Source organism: Callospermophilus lateralis, chromosome 1 (assembly GCF_048772815.1).
Source record: "Callospermophilus lateralis isolate mCalLat2 chromosome 1, mCalLat2.hap1, whole genome shotgun sequence".
Classification (NCBI taxonomy): Eukaryota; Metazoa; Chordata; class Mammalia; order Rodentia; family Sciuridae; genus Callospermophilus; species Callospermophilus lateralis.
Genome location: NC_135305.1, coordinates 191310361 through 191334099, shown reverse-complemented (window position 1 = coordinate 191334099; position 23739 = coordinate 191310361).

Below are 23739 nucleotides of genomic sequence, written 5' to 3'. Positions count from 1 at the left end.
TGAATCAGAAAAAAAAGAACCACTTTGAATTCTGAGGGAGTATACCTTACACAATCTTGGAAACCCATCAAGCAGTCTCTGTAAGACTGGCATCTTTGTGTCTGCAGGGCTGAGAGTTGGAAAAAGAAGATGAAATGGAATGTCAGAGGCCAAGGGCACCCTGAAACCTGCATGGATGGGCTGAAATCCATGTCTGTTCTGAACTTTATATAATTCCAATGACAAGAGTGACCTGCAGAAGTCATTAATGTCTTTTCCCATGAAGTTGAAAATATATTTGCTTAGTACTAGCAGAAACTGAAGGAAAAGAAATGGTAGGATCTGAAAGAGCTGATAACCAACTGATGCTCCTCTTGAGCCAGGGGAGCCAGCAGATCAGTGACAGTGTATGTGTCATAGCACCTGGCCCCACACCTTCTTTCAAACTTAACAAAATTGCCATTTATATACCTCCATCTTTTAAATCTTTGTAATTTCCTCTGTTGCCAACCCTAATCTAAATCCATGTAAGAAAGGGAGTTTTGTACATGGGGGCGATGTCATGCTAGCTTAGATAAATTGCCACAGGTCAGGGAAAAAAGATATCACTCTCATTATTAAAGACTCAGAAGGTTCTGAACAGCCAAAGGGAGTGATTGGACCCAAGCTCAGTCTAACAAAGGCCTTGGGAAAGAAGGGAATCATGAAATAATGGACTCTTTCATTACATAGCAACATGCAAGCATCCTGCTAACCCAGCTTACAGTAAGGGCATTTCTTCTCTGCTCAACTTACTCTAGACTGAACACAGTAAGTAGGTTACAAAGGGAATGTGTAAACTTATATACTAACAGAATAGATAGAGAAGAACAAAGAGACTTGTAAATAAATTCCAAATTTCCCCATTTGGAGCAATACCACCAATTCAATAGAAAGAAGCTGCCTAAGGGAGACGGGGCACAGAGCAGCAACCATAGCTTAATGCTAGAACCAAGTCAAGGACTATTCAAAGGAATTATGGTAATCAATAATACATAATTTGATGATCAAATTTTTGAATACTTGACTGAAGTAGATAGTGATCTAAAGGAAATAATGAACCATCAAAGTTGACCTCAGAAGAAATAGAAAATCTAAGTAGATCAAGTAATTAAGGACATAATTGGGAGTGATGTCAAAGAATTCCCTACCATTAAATACCCATCTCATACTTTTTCATGAGTAAATCCTTTAAGTCCCTTAAGTGACAGATTTTTATGGCTATATTGAAACTGTCCCAGAGTGCAGAAAAATGAAGACATGTTGTTGGTGCTCTATCTAAAACTGCCTTACTGTCCCAGAGTACCCATCCCTGAGTTGCTGTGAATGTTGGCTGCAAACAGTTCACATCTGCGTCCTTCTCAGGGGAATTGCATCTGACCTCATGGGTCCACCTCACCTGGAAATACCTGTGAAGTTACGCCTACTCCCCTGGAGCAGCCCACAGCAAATGATCAACTGTAGTGAAGGTACGCAAACCCAGCACCCAACTCTTAAGGTGGGACCTCTCTGTGTACTAGTTATACACCAGAGTTCCTTGTGGAATCAAGGAGGGTTTCGGTGGCAGTTTAAACCAGGTCTTGGCACAGCTTCTTTCCTTTCCTTGTTTCTATATTTCTGCCTGTTACAGTTTGGATATGAGGTGCCCCTTAAAGCTTCTGTGTTAATGCAGGACTATTCAGAGGTAAAATGATTAGATTATGAGAACTATAACCTAATCAGTCCATCCTAGTTTGAATGTACCAACTGCATGGTCATTGTAGGCAGGTGGGGCATGGTTGTAGGGGCTGGCTCACTGGGGGCATGTCCTTGAAGGATTATTCTTCCCTGAAGACCTTTTCCCCTCTCCCTCTGCTTCCTGGCCATCATGAAGAGATTACTCTCCTCTGCCACACTCTTTTACCAAAATGTTCTTCCTCACCTTAGTCCCAGAGCAATGGACTCATCTGAGCATAGACTTGCCGCAGTCTGGCTGGGCACAATTCAGGAGCCACTTGTCAAAAGAAACTAACTTTATTTTTAGAACCACACAAGCCAAACAAAACAGCTCCTCAGGAAAAAACCCTCAGAGCCCAATTGCCACCACCGGCTTCCCACAAGCCACACTCCCCCACCACCAGCCTCCACACCTCCCACAATCCTCTTCCTCTTGAGGCCGATTGGCTGGGTTGCATGGGTGGAGCCAAAAAGTCCCCCAATGCACAGCTCCAGCTCCGTGGCCTGAAAGGGCAGGGAAACAGCCCAATGAGCTTCACCGCAGAGGAGCCAATCAGCTAGATGTTGCTGGGGCCGCTGTGAGCCAATCATGAGCTGGCAGTCTGAAAGTTTGCTGGGGCCCCTTCAGCTCATCAGCTGGCAGTCTGAAAGTTTGCTGTGGCTCTCAACATAGACTAAACTTCAGAAACCATGAGCCAAAGTAAACTCCTCTAAGTTGTTATTGTTAGGTGTTTTGGTCACAGTGATGTAAAGCTAACTAACACATGCCTTTCTGTTTTTTTGGAAGAAATTCCTTAACAAATCACTTGTACAGAACTCCTGTTTCAAGTCTTTCTTCTATAACCTACAACAAGAAGCTCTACATTTTTTTTCCCTACAATTTAATCACCGATTAAACAAAACAAAAGGAGCGGGGGGGACCTCTTGAGAAAGAGGTGAGCAGCAGAAGAAAAAGAGAGACCAATCTCACTTATAAATATTGACTTGAAAATTCTAATAAAATAACTGTAAGTGGAATTAGTGCTGCATCATGACCATATGGATTTTATTTCATGAATGCCAGAATAATTTGATGCTTTCAAATCCAGTGACATCATTCACTTGTTAATAGTTTAAAGAAAATAGATGATGTTATCATGATAGCATTTATATTTTTATTAAACCAAACCTTTTTTCTTTTTATCTTTTGTATCTGCTGCAAGTCCATTATGAGTTAATGCTTCCTATTGGGATTACATCCTATCAAATTATGATAGTGTACTTCCTACAACATGGTACCATTTGGAAATGTAAATACATGGGGTTTAATAGAGAAACCAGTGAAAGAGGGACCTGGTAGGAAAATGTATTGTCTATTACATGAATTTTCCAGGTGAGGGTACTGACACTTTTACAAGTTCTGAAGTTGTACTTTTGTGCAAGTAACTTGGCATGTGAGGGCAGTGTAGCAAATTGAAAAAAAAAATGGACCTGGGGGCAACTTGGTTAGAACAATTCTTGTACTTATAAATGAAGATAATAGTAGGGAAGTTGTGAGATTTACTGAAGTGCCAAGATCTGGAAGTACTGACTCAGAGGAGAATAAGGACATATAAGTTGTATAAGCACAGAGACATTAGCAGTCTGGGGCAGCCCAAGCTAGTTGGGAGTCTGGGGTCAGTCAAAAGGGTTGGTTACTGTAAGTGACAGCACATGGCAAATCTTTTATGAGGAATTACATTTGATAGATCTACCTTATTTGGACTAAATTTTTTATATAATAAAAGTAAAACAAGTTCATCTTATAAAACATAGATAAGCAAAAATGTAAAGATTAATATCATATATAATTTTAGCATCCAAGAAAATATCACAGGTATCATTTTGCTCTGTTTCCTTCCAGGCTTCCTAACTTGCCATCTGTTTACTGAACTGTTGATCAATCCAGGTGTCTGATCTAGCATTATATATTATATTCATGAAGTATATATAGTATGGCATATTGTTATTATATTTACTGTGGTACTATGGATATCCGTGGGTGCTAAACCACTGAGCTATATCCCAAACCTTTCTTTTTAGTTTTTGAGACAAAGTTTTACTAAATTGTGGAGACTGGCTTTGAACTTGGAATTCTCTGCCTTAGCCTATTAAGTGGCTAGCATTAGAGGCATGCATTACCATCATCCCCAGCTTAAATATATTATTTACTGTATAATATGTATATCTTTTAGAAAAATATTATACATACCCTTTCATAATTTGCTTTAAAAAATTAACCTATAATATCATTCCTCCGTGCCAATGCATATTATTCAATAACATTTAATGCCTACTTAGTGTTCTTTTGTATGGATGGACTATAATTTAGTTAATAATATCTCATCTTGTTTGGCATTTAGATTTTCTCAAGTTCTTTCCATTTTAAATAGTGCTAATATGCACATATCCTCAATTGGTTTTTAAAGGAAAATTCTGAGAACTAGAAACGTTTGATCAAAGGTCTTGCACTCTTGAAACAGTGTCATCCTATGTATTGCCAAATTGCTTTCTGGAAAGGTTATGTCAACTCATATTCCCTAGTAGTAGGGAAAGCGGGGAAATTGGCTCTGTTTTTAAATAATTTCAATGAAAGGACGGCTATAATCATTCACAGTAGGTGGAATTTAGTATTTATTATCTAATAAAATCGATTCCATTCATTTCACTATTAATATTCTGCAGGGAAACTAGCATTCAGCCAGGATGGAATCACTGAGGCTTAGATCTGATGAGAACATTGCAGAGTTGTCAGCATTCAGAACTTGACAGTATATCATAATGGGGACAATTAAACTCCAACTTAAATGACTTTGGCTAAGTTTTAATCTGCCTTGTTTTTAGTAACCTCATATTACAAATGTAGCTAATAACAGAATCTACTTTGTAGGGTTGTGTGAAAATTAAATAAGATAATTTATATAAAGTATATAGCATTTGGCCTGCCACAGAGAAAGTGTTTAAAACTGTTAGATAATATTATTTGAACTAAGAAAAAATACTGCAAATAAAACTAAGGTAACCTAGAAAGAGAACAAGTCTAAGTATCTACATAGATTAGGCATTCAAAAACATTTGCTGAGCTGAATTGAATTAGGGCCAGATCAAGCAATAAATCTTTCTAATGCCTTACCGAATGCAAAGCTTAATTCCACAGAAATGTTGTGAGAAATAGGAAAATGAGAAAGTGTGGACTTGTCTTCAAATAGTTTACAATCTTGTAAGGCAGATAAGGCAAATACCACGAGAATGACAGGTGTTCAAGAAGATTAAAGGACGGAGGAATCCCTTTCATCTCTGCAGATCATGGCAGATTTCCTGGAACCACAAGGGACTTTTGAACAAGACAGAATTTAATGAGTAAATATTGTGTGGGAGAGCCTTACAATAGGAGAACACACTTTATGAGCTGAGAAATCACAGGCTCTATGCAGGTAGCGTAACTCAGCATCACGAGAGTAAGAGAGAATCGTAAATGAAAGAGGACAAGTCTTGCGTTGGTGTTTGGAATGGTGGAGAGTTTCAGGTGCCAGGACTGAGGGCCAGCGTCGTGGTTTAGATGTGAAGTGATAAAAGCCTGAGTGGGGTGATATGATTTGGGATCATGGGAACAGCTTTTGCCGCCATCCTAACTAGCTACCATAGCCAATTTGTAGAATTCTCTTGGGGTTAACATTTTCTCTTCTCTCTCTTCTCCTCTCATTTTTCTCTCTCTCTCTCTCTTTTTTTTTTTTTCCCAATTGCGTCATAGGCCAAAGTAGGGGAAGTAAGGATGATTCAAATATGGTGTGACTCTGATGCTCCTTAATGAAAATAATACCAAGGCTGATGCAATGAGAAGACAGCCATAGGGCAGCTGCTCTGTTGGCTGCTGCTAGTGGTGGTGACTTTTGTTTGAGTGTTAAAAATTTCTCATTTTGGCATAATTTTAGTTTTAGAGAAAAGTCCCAAAGATTGGACAGAATTTCTGTACACCCTACAGCAGTTTCACTATTGTTAACATCTAACACCTTAATTTACTAGGGTACATTTGTCAAAACTTAGAAGCCAGCATTACAGATTACAATTAACCAAGTGGCAGACTTTATTTTCATTTCACTGATTTTTCCGTTAACTCCCTCCTTCTGTTCCAGGACCTAATTCAGGGTATCAAATTACATTGAGCTCCCCAGTCTTCATTGGTCTGTGACAGTTTCTGTGGCTCTCCTTGTTTTTCTTTTCTTTTATAATCTTGAGGAGTATTGGCTAGGAATTCTGTCCAGTGATCCCAGTCTAGATTTTTTTTTTTCTGATATGTTCTCATAATTAGTCAGGGGTTATGGCTTTTTGGAAAGAAAATCACAGAGGTAAAGTGTCTTTCTAGAAAAAATCCTATTAGTGGGTACATGGAATTTATTACTGTTCCGGGAGTCAAGTTCAGATTCACTGTTGGATTAAACAAACTGTAGCACTGTTTAAGGTCTTGGGCTCTTTTTTTTTGTTGTTCTTCACTCTGTTGAGAGAAGGGTGAGTTAGTAGGGGGAAAAAGCACCTAAGGTACTGGAACTGAAGGTATTAGAGTGTTAGGTTTGTGAGTATTAGCATGGCAGAGACACTCTGGGTTCCTCTCCCAAGTCCTTTTGCTCCCTGCCAGGGCTGTAGCTAAGGCTTCACCTGTGACATCCTCTGGCCAGCTTCCCTGGGCTGAGTGAGGCCCCTCACTTGGAAAGGCTTAGAGATAGGACCCCATTCCCAACCCATAAAAGTGGTCACTAATGGAGTCTTTGAGGATATAAAATCCCATCTCCTTTCCTTAGGTGGGATACCATTGAGCTGTTATGAATGTTCTAAGCTAGAGCCCACCCCTTCCTGTAGGTGGGAGTGGAGGTCAGCCCAAAGTTCAAGTTTACCTGAGACCCTGGCTCAAGTCTGTTTCTTTCCCTGTTCTGTTCCTCTCTCTCCTAATTTTTCTCTTAAGAACACTCCCTCCAGGCTGAGGTTGTGGCTCAGCTGTAGAGCGCTTGCCTAGCACGTGAGCGGCCCTGGGTTCGATCCTCAGCACCACATAAAAATAAATAAAGATATTGAGTCCAACTACAACTAAAAAATAAATATTAAAAAAAAGAACACGCCTTCCATTAATCATTTGCAGCTGAATAGCCCTCTCAGATTCTGCTTAGGGAAACTGACCTAAGACCCACATGTACTTCTGAAAATGAGTGTCAACCTTCAGGAGCTCCGCTCAGCCCACACTGCACCACCTAGAAAGACTTTAAATCTTTTTTAATGCTTCATCACTAAAGGTTACTCATTTCCAATCTTGTTAGTTTCCCTTGAGTAGGCATTATAACATTTACGTATTACCCCAGGATTCTGAAAAGGATTGCTGTTAGTCCTGTGTGTATTATTATTATTTGGATAGGCTTTGCAACAACTTCTCTTAGTCCAGCAAACTGCATACTTCTGTGACATCATAGGGAGAACCATACTGGGTCTTGTCTACATGATCTTGAAAGAGTCTGGTCTTTAAGTATGGTTGCTATGGTAACATCAACTGCCCTGGCAGCATTGAAGGTCACATTGAAGGTCCTGTACATGTTGTGCCCCTTTAGAAAGTTTTGGCTCCTGAAAACCGAGCAGCTTTGTGCTGTTCTTTCCCTAAACCTGTGTCTTTGTAGTCTCAGATTTACCTAGGGAATGGGTAATAATCCTGAGGTTAAAAAAATCTCTCAGGAAACCAATCAGATAATAGATCCAAGTTATGTTGCTTCAAGTCAGGACTGTAAACGTTTTCTAGGATGGAGTCAGAGAGGACTTTCAGATTTCAAGTCCATGTCGTTTTGACTTTTTTAAAATGGAAGATTAATTAGATATTTTAAGATTTGGTTATTTTTAAATATTAATTTCAGATAAAAATCGGAAATATTTACTAGCCAATGAATTAATTAATATACTAACTAGATAAATAGGAAGATTTATTCTGTCTCATTGCATTGTTGGAGAATGCGACCCAAAACAAGAAATAGGAAAGCAAGGGAGAGATCATCACCCATTAAGAATATACACAATGTCATGAGAATAAAAATACGAACATATGCATAGGTAGATACTGTAAGGTCCTTGCTTAGCATCTGATGGCCATTTTAAGTGACAGCTACCATCTTAAGAAAAAGTTTTGCTTTCCGGCCCAAGGGCCTTTCTGAGAAAGACTTACCACTCCCTTATACCAACCCAACCCCTCACCTGGCTCTAATCTCTGAGCCTGCCCCATAAAAGTCCCAGAACTCAAGTCTCTTTTGCCTCTCTCTGTCTATGGAGAGAGAGATGTGCCTTTATTTGTTGACTCTGACAAATAAACTCTGGTGTGTATCTCTGCCTGGTCTCCATATTTTATTTCTCACTCACCCATCTCCCAATTCCTCACTTTCCTTTCAGATACCAGTTAGATGCTCTTCTAGTTCTTGCCTTATTTGATGATGGGTTCATAGGTGTTATGTTGTATGAAAATAATTGCTTGAATTTAATACATAAAAGAGGTCCATGGGAAGATCAGTGCCTATCTTGTTTCATGAGCCATAGATTATGTTTCACCTAATTCTCAACTAAGAGAAGGAGAGAGGGAAGAACAAAGGTTGCAAGGTCAGGATAGAGAGAAAAAAATATGAATGTAGCCATTGTGTCTTAAAGGCATTGAAGCTTATATTTAGTTATTAATTTATTTAGTATCATTTTACATAAAGCAAGTGAGATGGTTCATGAGGCTAAACAAAAAGGGTAACAAAACTCAAAGGATTATGAAGATACCTATTTCAGGCTATTCACTAATTTTTGTGATCATTTTCATTTCCACAAATAGTAACTTTGAGAATCGACAACATACCAAAAGTTGAGACATGACTCTTTTGAACTTCTAACCTCCCATGCTAACACATTCCCTAAACTCTCTGTGGATTAGTTGCTTTATTTGAAAATTGAGACTAAAATCCTTATCTTTCAGGGGATGGTAAGAAATCAAGGTAATGTATGCATGGTGCTTAGGGCAGGGTTTGGGCTGAACAAGTAGTCATTGTTTTTACTGCATTATTTAGCAATCAAATGAGCATGATATTTAGCCTGACTTTCCTGATGTCACAGAACTAGAATCAAAGACTGAGGATAAAGGGATTTAAAATAATATGATATGGGGAACCAGCCTTATAATCCCAATAAAGCTGAAGAGAATTACAGGCGTGACACTCCTTCTAGGGATCTTTAAGCAAGGACAGCCAGGCTGGTCCTGCTAACCACCTGTATTCTCTGGAGAACTCTTCTCCGGTCAAGGACATTCTGTCAGTCACAGATCCCACAAATATCTGTTGGGTACCTATTCTCTGATTGTGTTGTGTTATGTGCCTGGGATCCGGCAGTGAATAAATCAGATGCAGAAATATTAAATGACAGTGGGGCAAAGGAAGCTTCAGTTTTTAAGCAAATCTTCAGCCTACTGGAGTGTACTATAGTTTTTCTCTATAGAATGAGAAAAGGATGCATACTTCTCTCCCAAAGAGGGGATGGCATCAAGAGAATATTTCATAAAGGTTTGGTTGCCTACTAAAGGGGAAGTGGATTTGATGTCTGATGAAGCTGAATACACTGAGTCATCCTAGATATAAGTTTAATGGAAAGTGAGCATCACATCATTGTCTAGGAATGTTGTTCTAGGATAAGAAAATGGAAACAAAATACAATATGTCTTGGCTCAATAAGTATATCATCATAATCAACAACCACATTATTATTGTCATTATTATTACCAGCAATTATCACAGTGTTTATTATCAAGACCACTGAATTCAGATGTGGGGCACCTCTAATCAAATGAAAGATAATTCAAGGTTTAGAAAAACTAGAGCAAATCTATTGTTTGGAAATAGGAATTTTGCGGATGTGCATGGTTAGGGAGGTTCAAGCCTCCCTTCTGTTTTCTAGCTCCCTTCGTAGAGTTATCAGGTCACTACAACAATTCTCTGGAGCAACCTATATCCATATTTTAGGCTTTTTTGAGAACACATCTACAAGGATTTAGTCATGGGATTCATGCCTTCCTACGAGGAGCTGGTGTGACTTGGCTTCTCTGGTGATAACACAGATGAGTAAACAAATACAAATTCTGTTCTTCCCTGAGGAAAGGATGAGAAATCTTCATGCTTGTGTCTCATCCTCCTACCCCAGGGATTTTTATTCTGGGAAATGATACGGTGGAAACACAATGGTCAGCACTGGACCAGCATTCAGAAGCTGCCTCCTGAGTGTCAGGGTCCAAGTGGGCTCCCTTGTAGGGTGCCTCAGAGATGGGGGAAAGATGAGCATTTCAGCATGGAGTGTGATGGAGTCCCTTTTAGAATTAAGGAACCTGCATTCTTTTTGAGGACTATGAGGTTCACATACTGCATCTGGTTTTTCTTGATTCTTAGATCTGAGAATCTTACGCAGGAAAGAAAATCTCTGCCATGGCTCAAGCTTTGGCATATTTGCCCAAAGAGTTTTAACTGGATTCTGGGATTATTCAAAAAGTCAAAAGTAATTTGGATGGTTTCCCAAAGTCACAAAAATATGAGGGAAACAAGTCAGGGAATCTTACAGTAAATTTCTCTGTTATTTGCTAGTTTAAAGAGCATGAATTCTTATTTTATGGAATGTTACTGTTCCAGTCCAACCCCACAGTAGGTTGATACCATCAATTCTGTACGAAAATTATACAATGAATGAAGGTCAGCTGCCTAAACAAAAATAAATAAAAAATACATAAATAAAATTATTAATTTTTTCAAATAATAAATAAATAAACTTCTAATTTTAAAGTGTCTATTATAGCAGTTTTCAAGCTTTTTGGTTTCAGAACCCTTTATATTTAAAAAATTTTTTACAAACCTTAAGGGATTTGAATATATATGACATGTAGCTCTGTAGGGCAACTATTGTAGAAGTTAAAACTAAAACACTTTAAAAGATTTATCATCAGTTTATTATATCCATAACAATAATAAAATCATCATATGTTAATATGAATGTGTTAGCTTTTCATCACGGTGACAAAACACCTAAGATAAAGCAGTGAAGTTTGCAAGTTTGTCAGTTTTAAATCAATATTCAGGGTCTGAAAAAGAATGTCAACTTCTTTGTCATAATTTGGTTGTAGTTATTATTTCTGTTACTCTTTGCTTTTAGAAAAAAAAATTAAATGGATTGGAGGAAAGTTGGAAAATTTTGCAAACTCTTGTGACTTACTCTGAACCTAAGAATGGAGGGAGAGAAAGTTTGGGAAGGTTGGGAAGCTAAGATGGGTGGGGTTCTAGAAAGTAGGGATGAATACTCTTGAGAGGTTGAAGAGTTTTTAGAAGGGAAGGCTTTTTTTTTTTTTTTGGTACCCTGATGTAAACTTTATCGTGGAGTTATCAGAAATCCACCGTTATATTTATATATATAAATAACACACACACACACACACACACACACACACACACACACACTCTTAGTTGTAGAGGCACAGAATGCCTTTATTTTATTTATTTATTTTTATGTGGTGCTAAGGATCAAACCCAGATCCTCACATGTGCTGGACAAGTGCTCTACCACTGAGCCACAACCCCAGCCCTTCCACTGAATGTGTTTAAGCATAGGAATGATGTAGTCATTGTGACAAATGCAGCTTCCTCCCCTGCCCCACAACATTTTCTTTTTCTTTCATGATTGTTTTGTCACACAGAGACATCAGACAGCACTGATTAGGTTGAACCATATGAAAATAACTTTGACTACTTTTGTAGGTCAAAGCAGCCAAATATGACAATTTTTGTGTGTGATTTCACCTACTCTATTATTCTAAGTGAGGTTAACTAGAACTAGCTCAAAACTTCTGATTTTGGAATGAAATCTGGGCTACCCTTCCTCTTGTCCACTGGCAGCAGCTGAACTCAGCCAGCTCAGAGATGGGCAACACCCAGGAGGAGCCCACGGGGAGGAATGCATATTTTCTCTCACCCCCTGCCTGTGGGCGTCAGCTTTTGGGCCAACATCGGGAGACCCCCGCTGAACCAGCTCCTCTTCTAAAGCTAGCTTCTTAGGGCAGGAAGCCTGGACATGTGGCGCTGTCTTCTTCAACTTTCCAAGGAGAGGAAGGGCAGCTGGCATCTTCAAAGGACTGCTGCTGTCCTGTAGAGTCTTCAGAGATGTCACCAGATGTCCCCTGAGAATCACAAGACCAGATGGCCTGTGGTGAGATCCTGTGAGAAGGGGAGGGGACTGATCTGTCAAACTCTATGGAAGGGAGAGAAAACTACGGAAGATGGGAAGAGAGAGTGAAAGGATGGGGGGAGGAGACATTGAGAGCACTGGAACTCAAGTTCAGGAACAAAAGCAAGTTATCTAGGTCGATGCCCCACACAAATCTTCCATGGGAAAAATGAGGGGTGCTAAATTGCCCAAATCCTAAACAAGAAACATAATCTGTTAAAATATTGATATATTGTTCTTCAGATTTATTTCTATGGAAAAAAATCCTAAAAATGTGTGAAATTTACCTGAATTGAAAAGGATAAAATTGGGCTTCGTTAATGGTTAAGCAATGGTTTAGAAAAATCATTGCACTTCTTAACAGCAGTTTTGATTCTCTGTAGTTATTCATATAGCTGTGTGCCCCTTTTCCTTCTTTCTGACCTCAGTTATTTAAATCACAGAGTGACCTAGTCATATGGCCTCATTCTTGAAGACAGTGGGGTGTGGGAAGAATCTTGGTGGGTAAAACTTTGAACTCCCATCCTATCTCACTAGGACCATGAAAGGTTGGTCTTATCATTTCTTATCATTCCTTACTCTCTCTCTCTCCCCCCCCCCCCCATTTGGTAAAGCTGTTACTCTTTCAATGAACGTCTCTCAGGAGTTCCCCTCTACTCTGGGGCTGAGGTCCAAAGGCCCGTCGTTGGAGGCAAATTTGGCATGAGGGTGGGGAAGAAATGGATCCAGGGCGAGCCCCCAAATGTTATAGTTAAAGCTTTGTCCCAGGGTTTCATAAACTGACTTCCAGACCACTCACGTAAAATCGAATCAAGCCTTTATTGAAGCACACCGGTGGCGGCTGACCAGAACATAAAGCTGTTCCCCTGATCAGCCCCGAACAATTGCAAGGGTGCTCCTTATAAGCCTGAAAACTGCAAAAGGGATGTTCGGGGGATCTAGCCAATGCAAGCAAGCCAGGTTACAGAAGCGGGACAGTGCAGTCAAGCGGGAGGGAAGCCTAACCAATCACAGTTAGCCCAGTCACCCCAGTTACAGAAACAGAGCCCCGTTACCCTAGTTACAGAAACAATGCCCCATTAGGTAGTTCCGTGTTCTTAAAGGTTTCTATAGCAAAAGGAAAAGAACAACTTGCCCCAGTCATGACTCTTCTACTTGGCATGGTTGTTTTACAGGATGAAGTCATAAAACAAAATGGAGTCACATTTGCTCCTACTACCACTCTCTCTCTCTCTCTCTGTCCCCATTTGGTAAAGCTGTTACTCTTTCAATGAAGTCCTTTTCTGTCTTGTTCACAGTTAACCTAAGAGAGACCTCCAGACTTCTCCATGTTTCCAAGAACTTCTATCAGATAGTTTACCTAAAATTCAGTGAGCCATTATCTCAGCTCCCTTGGTGCAACATTGTCATCATGGATGGTAAAAAACCAGAAAATAAGTGTGTTTCCTAATAAAAGGCATTTCCTTTTTATTTATTTTTTTTCCAAGAGCATCTTGGTAAATATGGCCTGATTTGGTATTTGAATGTAATGACCTGAAAATAAGACTTCAGACAAAAATAAATGAGATTGATGGAAAGACATTGTCAGTGCACAGAATCCAAGGCATCTGGTAGATTTCTATTACCCATTTTTCCACTTGAGGAGAAAGATTAGTTTCTGCTACTTTCTCTGAGTGCAGCAGAGGGAAGGTTGTGGTTTTGGTTGAGAAAGCACTCTTATTATCCGCCCCTATTTTTAGAACTTTTAGACGTCTAACGTATTGACTCGGGTTTATAATTTAGGCCTGCAACCTTTAGAAAAAATGAGCCTTCCCCTTTGAAATTTTGCATGCATGATTTTAGCCCAGAGGAGGAATTTTTTTTCCTTTTTGGAAAGTTTAGCAAAATATGCCTTATCATCACAGTTACAAAGCTATTTGAAAAGACTGATGTTTTATCCCTTATATCCTGACATACTCCTTAAGTTACATTGCCAAAGTAATTTTTAAGGGTTCATGGGATATTCATAAAAGAGCTGGAGAAGTTCTAAGTTCACATAGTTAACATTCATTCATCCGACCTATATAACTTGATGCCGATTTTCTGTGTAGAGGGCATATTTGGACTATATAGTGCATGTAAGAGGTACTCGTATGAGACATTGCAGAGCTGGTCCTCTGTGCAAGCTAGAGTGGCTATTGTAGACAACATTGGCTCCATAAAGTAGGTGCATCTAACCTCAGCTGCTTTAGGTGTGGTCTGATAAAGGATTGCTGTGGTCTGAATGTTTGTGTCCTAAAATCTACATGTTGAGCCTAATCCCCCATGTAGTGATAAGAGATGGAGTTTCTGGAAGATAATTAGGTCACAAGGTCTCCATCCTCATAAATGGGATGGGTGCCCTTAAGAAGGAGGTCTGAAGGAACTTGAGCTTATTTGCCCCCTTTTCCATGGAAGGACAATACCATCAAAGAGGAAATAGGCCCTTACCAGATACCCAAATTTCTGGTGCCTTGATCTTAGACTCTTAGCACAATGCATTTCTGTTGTTTATAAATTGCCTAGTCTCTGGTATTTTGTTATATCAACCTGAACAGACTAAGAGTTAAAAGCTGCCTGCTTCCCCAGAGACTTGCCTTCTACCATGACAACTGCATTTCCAGAGGATGCCTGAGAGCTTATGTCCCCCCTCTTGGGGGATACCTGGGCTGACAGCTGACTGAATGGCGCACAAAATCCCGACCCCACTGCCTAGTGGAGAAAACCCCACAGTGCTGTTCATCCTCCAGAGCTCCTTGTGGACTCAGGCTGAGGCTAGGCTTTGGCTGAGATCACAGCTCGCTCAGCTTCTTTGCCTGCCCTATCGTGCTCCTCTCACTCCCTCCTGGTTGGTTTTCTCCTGCGGCACTAAAACACTTGCATAAAAATTCTCATCTTAGGTTTTCTGCTTCTTGGGAACCTGATCTAAGATTGTACTATTTATTTTGTTGGGGTTGGCTTTGTTCTTAATATAATGCATATGCATGGTTGAAAATGAGAAAGAAAATCCAAGTATGGTAAAAGCACAAAATAAATAACCTCTAGCTCCAGAAGTGATCATTGTTGCCTTAGCAAGTATCTTTTCATTCAGAAATATTTATGTGGTAACTGCAACACTGATGGCCCTTCAGGGACTGAATCTCCCACACTCCTGTCCTTGTTTAGTCTCACCTCCCCTTTTGTTTCTTTCTTTGATCATGTGATTTGCTTTTATCAATGGGATTCTAGCAAGCATCATCCTGCTAGCAGAGGCTTGGCAAGAGCTTGCACATCAGGCCTTATGTTGACCTGGTTGTCTTAATTGTTATGTTCTTTTTGCTCTGGCATTTGGGGCCTTGATCCTAGAAAAACTGCCCCTCCCAGGACTGGCTAAATTCTTAGTGATAGCAAATGACTCCCCCGTGAATCATGTCTTCATTATACAAATTGACTAATCCAGAGCCTACACCCACCTAATCATCTCTTTTATCTAACACTCACATACCTGGTCAATATTCTTTCTCTCTGAGATCACCCTGGGGCCAGGTACCAGACAACTAGGGATTACCCCTTTGAAACTTCAAACTCTGCAATCCTAAAATTTCTCAGTATACCCACTTTGCTTCCCCCCATTCTTTTCCATGAAAACCCCTTTAAAATTATATTCCATGCTTTTATAATTACATCAAAATGAATCCTAATGTCATGTATAACTAAAAAGAACTAATAAAAATCCAAAAAAATAAGAACAAACAAATAGACAAAAAAAAATCCCTTTACAGCCTCTGGCCCATGTTCTTCTTAGTGCTTTCCCATGTGGCCCTGAATGAGGTCCCATGTCTCCTCTCTCTAGGCTTCTGTGAGTATAAGTTTCCACATTCAAACAATGATCTCCTTTTCTGAGTGGGTACCTTACCACACCCGATTAAAATACATTCCAGGTATAATTTTAGACTAGGGATTATTTTCTTAGAATACCCCCTATTTAAGGGCAGTCTCCATGCATGAAGACGTTCAGGTTACACTGTCACATGGTGAGTGAGACCCAGGAGGAGGAGAACCCAACTCTACACCAGCCCAGTTCCTACCTGAATGCAGTTGCACATGCAGCCTCAGCACATGGGGAAGAGCTGTGTCAGGGCCCAGTCAACCCAGGAGTCTTGAAAATGATGTCTTCATGAGGTTAAGCCATTGAGTTTGTGGGGTGATTTGTTCCACAGCAGCGTATTGTTGAGGCTGTATAGTATTGGAGGTCTCTGGTGATGCTGAGCCTGCCTCTCATCCCACTTCTTTCCATTCTTCCTCTCTCTACTCTCCTGCCATTGTAGGGAAGGAAAGTTGCTAATATTATGGATAGAAGTCTATGATGTTCATAGGGCATTGACTCATCAGCCAGGTCACTGTCATCTAACGGCTGTGTCTAGGTAGTTTACTTACATTGGCTCTCCTCATTCCATGCAGTGAGATCAATAAGCCAAGTCAGTGTTGTCTCTCTTTTCTTTCTCTGTATGTTCTCCTAAGTGAAAACCCTGGTTTTTGATTATCCTAAGGAGGCATAGTTCCCACAAGTGTTCCCAGTGCCCCTTTAACTGAGAAGTCTTCATGGATATCTCAGGTACTTGCTCAGCCAATAAACTGGTTCTCTCTTTACTATTTGCATTTGACCCTTGCATTTCTCTTCTTTGTAAAGCCAAAAGAAATAGAAAACTTGGTAGGACAAAAGCCATGCATTCCTGAGTTTCCTTTCCCCCAATACTTAATATAATTAAAACTTTCTTCACATTTTCACCTTTTGTACTTTGTTTTTATCAAAATAATTTAATTTCCTTTTCACCAAAAATGTGCTGCAACTCTCTTTTTTTCAATCAAAAAAAAAATCTTTAATGCAATATCAATGGTATTCCAATACACAGTAATTCACTTTACTGACATAAATTTAAAATTTAGGTTATGCTTTGACACTATTGTAAAAAATACCATGCTGAATATTCTTGAAGCTGAATGCTTGCACATATCTTAAATATTTTCTTAGGATAAACTCTCAAAAGTGGATTTTATATTAAAATGGTAAGTAAAATTTAAGATTATTTGATAAATATTGTCAAGTCTCTACTACCCAAAATATTGTACCACTTTATAATCTTATCAATATGTCAATTTTCTATTATCTTTACCATCATTGGTATTTTCATAAGAATGATGCCACTCTAATGTTTTAGTTTGTATTTCTTTGATTATACATGAAGCTAAATAATTTTTGCATGTATTTTTGTCATTTAGCTTCATACCCTGTGACTTGCCTATTCATGAAATATTTAAAATGTTTTTAATTACTATGTACCATCATATAACTATAAAAATCACATTTATTGGCTTCCAGTTTTGAAATTTATGCTCAACTCTCATTTGACCTGGTTGAACAGAGAAAAACAAAAACATTCCCAACTTACTTGTTGAACACACATTTGGCTCAATGATGGAAAATCCAGTGTGTATAAGCCACAGTTCCTACATTCAAATCCTTTGCAATGTATAAAGGAAATAAAATGCTTAATATTATTTTTAAATTTAAAAATACTAAGCTATTGTGGTAAAGAACACTTAACATGAGCTCTACCCTATTAGAAATCTAAATGTTTAATACGTTATTGCTGATGATAGATGTAGTGTCTGTACAGCAAATCTCTAGAACTTTTTCATTTTTCTAGATAAACTGTATGCCCATCAATTAGTAACTCCACATTTTCTCCTCTCCCTGCAAGGCTGTTCTTCTAAATTCAGTTTGGGTACAAGACATGATCAGGGTTTAATGATTTTCTAACTACTTGGAGAACTATCAGACTACCCCACCAAAAAAAAAATGTTGAAAAAGGGTCAGTGTGGTCCAGGATTGCCATGAGCTCATCCAGAACACCTGAGATTTTTCATGACTTTCTATATACCGGAGTGCTTGATTCAGCCCTTGGGATCTAAGCCTTACATTTCCAAGTATGAAGAGGCCTCTCTAGTGGGATCTGTAGTGTGTGTGCTAGGTCCTAGAATTTATTTCTTCCCCCAAAGTCTCCTTGCACTAGGGGTTGAAACAAGGAGCCTGTCTTGAGCAAAACTTTCAAATTATTTTCCATTATTTTTTTTCTTCCTTAACCTTCTAGACAACTCTATTTTCACCCTTGCGTCTGTAAACAAGGGAAATCTCTGGAGACCAACAGTCATTTACTATGTTGTGTGAACAAGGGCCAATTGTATATTTGAACAATGTTCACATGGGACATTTGCTTCTGATTTTAATCGTAAAATCTGCAGTGATTATAGATACTCCACAAGAGTACATTTAATGCACATTGCCCCTCAAATAAAGATAGTAGTAAAAGTAGTTCTGCTTTAGATAAAAACATTTTGAAAAAAAAGTCCCACCTTTCTTCTCTCTTGTTCCTTTGTCCTAGAAAGAAGATTATAACAGAGAAACCAACCTGTGTTGAATGAGTTTTCCAGTAGCATTGCCAGGAGACCTTTCTGTGTGCTTGATGATTGTAACATGTATTTCAAATTCTGAATATTTCCAAGGCTTCTAATTTGAAGTTGATGATTTCTTATGGTTTTCATATTCATGAATTTATCTAAACCTCTTTGTTTTTAGTTTAGTTCATACCAAATTTTTGGTAATGAATTTGCTATATTCCTACTTTTATCCTTCAATACTATTTAGTCTTTCTTTTATATATCCTTGAACAACTTTGTTTTTTTCTTTTGAAGGACTTTTCATTTTTTTATGAACAGGAAGTTATCTTTTAGTTTCATTACTTCTCTCTTTTGAGAAGCTGTACATTCCTTGCCAGGTAAATGGGAGTGCTGTGGACTGTTGTTAGGCAACTTTCTTGAAAGCTTTCACAGCCAAATAGGAAAGTCTCTCCTGGGACCCAGCTTTATAGTTTTCTTTCCCCATTTAGTGTGAGGATCTCAAAAGCAAACTTCAGAACTTTTTTATTTTTTTTTAAAAACAGCTCTGCTTGAGCAGAGTCTCTTTTTTTTTTTTTTTGAGTCTTACTGGATGATGCAGCTCAAATGCAATAGTTTTTGAAGATGCTTTAAGGCTGTCAAGCAGTCTCCCAACTTTTGACTTCAAAACGCTACAGCTAGTCTCAGAAAGTAGTTTGGAATAGTGCCTGAAAAAGACTAGCTTTACTAGACAAAGTGTAAAGAATAGAGTAGGGACGAATTGAAAAATGGGAGAAAGTCCATGATTTTGTTCTCTAGTTTCAATAAACGGAGAGGAATGCATCATCAAGCTCTGTCATGCCCACTCTCTTGGTGTTGGCCATCTTGCTCTTGCAGCTTCATGGAAACAGAGGGCAGGACCTAGAGGAGATTGGTGCTACCTGCTAGACCTGGAGCGGGACCCTGCTCTGCATTTCCAGTTGTGCCTAGTAGACCTTACAGGTTTTCTGAATAATCTCCTAGGAAGTGTCATGACAGGTTGTAAAAATAAACAAGTTGTCCCTAAAACAGTTAAGCAAAGAACTTGTAACAACTGTGACCAGTAGGATTTTTGAGGTGTTAAGTCCTCTGATTATTAAGCCCTCTGCCCCATTGATTCTTATACCCATCCTCACATCTTAGAAGATTGGAAAGTAATATTATACCCATTTTTATATGAGGAAATTAAGGCTTATGGGGGTTAATCAATCAGTTGGCCAAAGATGTACAAGCGATTGATAGAGCCAGAATTTAAACTCAGATCAGACTCACTTCAAACCATATACTCTTTTTTTTTTAAAATATTTTATTCTTTAGGTGTAGATGGACACAACACAATGCCTTTATTTTTATGTGGTGCTGAGGATCGAACCTGGGTCCCGCCTGTGCTAGGCAAGCACTCTACCATTAAGCTACAATCCCAGCCCCAAACCATACACTCTTCATTATGCTGATGTTAGTACCATGGTACCAGTTTAGGATCATAGCACTTTTCCAGTTGGAAGGGAGTTTCTCTACCCAACTAGTTTTTCAAGGAGGAGACCTATGCTTATTGCATTGTGGTAAGAACCGTCTTCTGGGTTCAGACTGTTGACTTCCAGGTTCATCTTCGCATGGCAGAGAGTTGACTCACTCTACAGCCTTTTCTTACAGGGGCACTGATTCCATTCATGAAGTCTCCACTCTCACATCCTAATGGCCTCCCAGAGCCCCACCTTCTAATGCCATTATTGTGGCAACTCAATATCAGCTTTTGAGTTTCGGGGGACCACAAACATTCAGTCCATAACAGAAACCCTCACACAACACAGCAGTTTGCTTCTTTAAAGCCAGCAGAGTATCTCACATCAGTCTGCTCCGTGTCCTGTGACAAAGGTGTGGGGGTGAAAGTCTTGTCACCGTATCGTTTCTCTTGTCTGGAAGCAAGTTCTGCCTGCATCAGAGGGGCTTTATACAAGGTCATAACTCACAGGGTCATGTGAGCTTTCTGCTTTCTCAAGGAGAACAAATTTAGTGAGGATGAACATAGCAGGTTATATCAAACTGGAAGTGACAGCATGTTGACACAGGTGTGAACTCAGAAATGACGCCTCATCATGGGTCTCAGCCCTGGCTACACATTAGGATCACCTGAGAAACTTTAATAGTTCTACCCATAGGGAATCTGATTTAATTTGTTTAGAGTAAGGCCTGGGGTATCACAAGTCTTCTAAAGTGCCTTAAATATAAACAGTGTTTAAAAACACTGATACATTACAAATATCTATTTCAGGGATGAGGGACTTGAAGCCCAGGTGGGGTGGTCTTCTTGAAGTGCTCTGTCCAGCCAGTGGCAGGAGTAGGATGAGACCCTGGTCTCCCGGCTAAGGCCATACCTTCCAAATACTGGACAAATATATGTTGCCTTGTAGAGTCCTTCACATTTCCAATTTGGTATTTTATCCTTCAAGGGCATGAAATCCCTAATTGGTTGATAGATTTGCTGAAAGCCTGGTCAGATTCTCTCTGTTGCTGTATTGACAATTTAGTACCAACATGGATCTCCCAGATGGAATTTGCTGTCTCCAGCTTTAAGAACAAATGCATAAATAAAACTCACTTATTTTTGGAAAGTTGGTATAAAAACAATCCCTGGTGTTTGGCGGAAATGTATTTTCTATTGTGTCTTTAACCAGACATAATTTGATGCTTATGTAAGATGTTATTCATTTCTGACATAGATGAAATGGTAACGTGGGCTGTGTTGTTTAGAAAGATGGATGAGCTCTTTGGTAAGATACCATATATCTATCTGAAAGAGCAAACTCTCCCAACTCATGGGCCAGAGGGTCCTAATCTAGTTACAAAAAGGACAAGGTCTTTTTCTGGATTTGATTAGGCCTTTTATTTCAGTGAGTTCATTACTATCCCTGGCCATTCACTTAGTCTGTACTATCTTAGAATCTTGTCATTCAACTCTAATGTTCTCTGAGTTTTGTATATAAAGTTTCAGTGAGGCCAGGTGCCATGGCACATGCCTGTAATCTCAGTGGCTCAGGAGGCTGAGGCAGGAGGATTGTAAGTTCAAAGCCAGCCTCAGCAAAAAACAAGGCTAAGCAACTCAGTGAGACCCTGTCTCTAAATAAAATATAAAATAGGGTTGGGGATGTGGCTCAGTGGTCCAGTACCCCTGAGTTCAATCCCCAATACCCACCCCCCCAAAAAAAAGTTTCAGTTAGTAGAGAAGGAAAGAAATCCTTACAGATGCAAGAACTTGCTATATTCCATTGCTTTTCATTTGGCTTATGCAACCTGTATTTCCATTTTGAAGGGAGTGTAGAACCACCCAATCCCTGGATGTTAGATTCTCCTGGCTTCTAGATTTTTCAGGAGCAATCCTGAAAACCTGCCCCTTTACTTGACCAACAGAATCTTTCTACGTGTTCTAACATAACGGAAGCCACTGGGAGTCTTGAAGTATCTTCAAATTATTCCAACCTAGTGATGGAGAAGACTCTCCCTTGGGTTCTTTGTCATTCCTTCACTGAATTAGCCTAGTGCTAAAGGTCATGACCTAGAGCAGATGATCCCACAAGGATTTTTTAGTTGGTGACAAGAGTGGTAATCTATCCAAAATTTCCCACCGAAAAGCCCAAGGATGTCACCATGATTTAAGATGAAATTAAGGTTGATCTAGAATAAGAGAGAGTGAATATGTAAAACTCACCCTGACTGAAAACTCTTCTAGCTAAGCTGAAACATGCTGTGATTTTTTTGTACAGACCAGAATATACAATGAAATACTATATAATCATGATGATCACTATGGAAAGACTGAATTCTCAAGAGCCCAAGGGCCATAGTGATTAATGCTCCTCCAATTTACTCAGGGATTTTTTTTAGAGGTAATAATTGCTTCTTTAATTTTTTTTAGTAGTAGATGGACGCAATACCTTTATTTTGTTTATTTTTATGTGGTCCTAAGGATCCAACCCAGTGCCTCATGCATGCTAGGTGAGCACTCTACCACTGAGCCACAAGCCCAGCCCAGGGATTATTTTTTAAATGGCAATTTGTTCCTCTCTTCATTAAAAGAAAGTTACCAGTTACTGAAAAATAAATTCTGAACTCTAAAGAGATACTCAGTAGCCACTGCCTGCAGGTGAGAGGAAACCAGTTTATGTAACCATCTATCAGGGCTGAGGTAGGGTGCTAGACATTGAAGACTAAGTGATGTCTCTCAGAAGATTGCGCAGTTGTAGTCTTTTTTTCCCCCCCGTCTTATAATAAACATTGCTTTTGCTATCTCATCTTATTAATTATAGAATGCAAAAAAACTGGGGGAGATTATTTACCATTTTCCTGCCTTTAGATTGCTTCCTATAAATTCTACAAAGTAGAAGAAAGCCTATTCAGGCTTGACAGTGTTGTAACAAGGAACATCCATACCTTCTGGTGTTACTGTCTAATAATAATACTGTCAATAAAATGATATGTAACATACCTAGCACAATGTTTTAAAATAAATGATAAACTTTAGTGATTATTGATTTAATAATAGTGATGAGGATAGTGATAATGTTAATGACTTCTTTTTTTAAAAATTTGTATTAGTTGTTGATGGACCTTTATTCATTTATTTGTTTATATGTGGTGCTGAGAATCGAACCCAGTGCCTCACACATGCTAGGCAAGCACTCTACCACTGAGCCACAACCCCAGCCCCAAATGACTTCTTTATATTTCAGGTCCTGTTCTATACATCTTACATGTTTTTTAATTTCATATTCACAATAATCTGCCACATGAACACCATTATTCCCATTTTACAATGAACATCAAGTAACACACCCATGGTCACCTAATAAGTAAGCATGAGGGGTCAGATTGGCATCTAAGCCTATATGGTTCTGTAAATACTCTTGGTCATTCTATATTGCTTTTATTTATTTTTTTCCTGAAGCCATAGTACCCTCTTTCATTTTTCAGCTCAATCTTTTCTTGCCCCAGAATTCAGTATTAAAAATTTTAGGTTTATTCTTTCATCATTTTCTCCTGAACCTTATCCAGCATTCAATCATGTGTCACCCACCTCACACCCTTCTGAAGGCATTAAGTACTGTCTTGGAAGTATTTTGGGGGTTTGTTGACTTTGAACCCAAAGATCAGGTTTCTTGGAGTAGAAAGGGCATAGAGGTTTTGCCATTCAGGCCTTGGGTCCTCTCTCATGGACTGCTGTGCCCTTTTGATGCTCTGACTTCCACATGCAGTGCTGTGCCAGTTTGA